A 2,656-nucleotide genomic window follows, 5' to 3' on the forward strand; every position below is an offset into this window, starting at 1 on the left:
TCTCTGTCTCTCTCTCTCTCTGTCTCTCTCTCTCTCTCTCTCTCTCTCTCTCTGTGTGTGTGTGTGTGTGTGTGTGTGTGTGTGTGTGTGTGTGACAAGAAATGACATTGCCTCATTCAGAGGTGATAACAGTATTTCACGCCAGGGTCACTGGGAAGCTGCCCTGAGAACAGGATGGTCCCATCACTAATTTTAGGGAGTGTTTTCATTGAGGATGTTTGTGTGTTCTCTGGACATATAGATCACAAAGACACAGGCCAGTTCACAGCCACTGAGACCTAAAGACTTCCCTGTTGGTTGCTTGCACCTGTGCCCTTTCTATCCCAGCTACCTCGGGGTTTTCTGATTCCACTTCTCTTGCATGGAATAACTACTGAATCATGAAATAACTGCTGATCTGAACTATTTCATTTCTGTTTTAGGTAGAAATGGGACCAAGAGACAGAGGTCATTCCTCATTGGTGAGGACTGTGAACTGAGCTACCTAGGGAGACAGTGTGGAACCCTGGGGCTGGGGATACATATTGGCTGTGGATGGTTCCTGGAGGCCATCGTGCCCTCCTAATGGCCACCATCACCAGCTACTTCAAACCCAGAGGTTAGTTCTGTAGCTTTTCTCAGATCAGGATCTAAGGCACTGGGTTTGAAATATAAAGGGAGGTCACCAGGCACATGGAAGAAGAAGATAGATCAGTAAATGACTCTGGGATAAATGAAACACGGGAGGCGGAGGCGGATCTCTGTGATGGCCATGGAGATAGGTTCACTCGTTGGATAAAGAAAGGGATTCCCCAAATAGAGTAAATAATCTCTGACAGGATCTCCAATCTTTCTGAGACCATGTGGTCAGTTAGTGGAGCATTGTTGTGTGGAAGGATGAGGAGTTCGTAGCATCCCATTTCAGTGGGTTCCCAACACACCATTTCTTTGCCCTAAAACCAGAAAGTACTTGTCACTGTGTCCATCACTCTCCAACATCATCCTGCCTTTTCAACCGTCACGTGTACACTTTGAGATTATGTTAGAACTTTAAAGGACACTCTGCCAAACATCAGTACACTTAATGATTACTCTGTGTTTAAAAGTTCTAATCCGTCAAGATAGGTACACCCCTGTAACGGCAGCATTAGAGAAGCTGAGGCAGGAGAATCATGATTTTGAGGCGAAAGTGGGTTACAAAGTGAGATTCTGTCTGAAACAAAACAAAATAGGAAAACAAAACAAAAATCTAGGCTTTCAATCCCACTCATGGGAATTTATTCTGTAGAGGAGGAAGGTTTGGCTTGAAGGAATGCAAAAGGCCATACAGCGTGGAGCCAACTGCCCTCTGTTTTGTTTTGTTTTGTTTTTTAACATCCCCCCAACAAAACATTTTCATTAAAATCAACTTCCAGGCGATTCAGAGTGTGATTGGGGGTGGGCTGCAGTAGACGCCTTGCTAAAACGTAGCAATGAACGAATGTCTCAAATGGAAGTTTGGAAGAAGAGCCACTAGAAATTAAAAACAAAACAAAAAAGACAAAAAAAAAAGAAAGAAAGAAAGAAAGAAAGAAAGAAAGAAAGAAAGAAAGAAAGAAAGAAAGAAAGAAAGAAAGAAAAAAGAACCCTTAGACCCAATCTACCCAGGCATCCCAAATAAATAGCCCCGTTTGCAAATTCCTATCAATTATTACGTGATGGGAAAAAATCCTATCTGAAAATAAGGCACGTGGATGGGGAGAATTTTAATTAAATCTTACTGTGGATATAATGGCATGGAAGTGATTTTTCATCCGGCGCTTGCCTGCTCACCAGTGTTTTATGGCGTTTTCTTGCCTCTGACTTTATTTTAAAATATTAGGCGAGGTGGAGAATTATAAACGGCTCTTTCCTTATCTGTCCTGCTCACATATCCAGGATCAGAGGAGCTGATTAAGAAAGAAGTCAGAGGCAACGCTGGATTCATAATGATTTGGATAATGAATCCTTATCTCTGCTTTCCAGATTATCTGCTTTTCAGCTCCCAATGTTTTGTTACATGGGATAATTTATTGCATCTAATACATCACAATGAATCTGATGGTGGAAAGCGATGGCCAGCGTTGTGAAAGGGGGGGCCCTTATTTTTTTTATCCCTGGGCAATGAAACTGCTTTTTGCAGTTTTTAATTGGGAAAATATAAGGTAGATCTGATAAAAGGGGGGGGGCTGGGTATAATCTTGCCTGCCCGTGCTTTACCACGATGCTCTTTAATTAGTGTGTCAATTTCAGGCTGAAATTAACAAGATCGACCTGAAACCAGTGGTTAGTTTCTCCCCAGTGCAGAGATCCTAATTTTTAACATGATTTATTTTTATGAAAAAGGAGATAATTAATCATAAACACTGACTAAAGCACAGGGCCAGGTTAAGAAAAAAAAATGCTACTTGCATCTTTATATAGAAAGATAGCAATAATGGTCACTTTCCCAAGATTCCCTCTCTCCTCAGCATCTCTCTTGCCCCCACACAGCTCTCACCCCCCACTACCCACTCCAGCCCAAATCCAAGCTAACCAGAAAATAAAGATTAATTCCAGGTTCCTCCAAACAGTCATTGCTTTTGCTCTTGTTCATGAAGTACACGCGCACAAACACACGCTCTCTCTCTCTCTCTCTCTCTCTCTCTCTCTCTCTCTC

Source organism: Mus caroli, chromosome 2 (assembly GCF_900094665.2).
Source record: "Mus caroli chromosome 2, CAROLI_EIJ_v1.1, whole genome shotgun sequence".
NCBI lineage: Eukaryota > Metazoa > Chordata > Mammalia > Rodentia > Muridae > Mus > Mus caroli.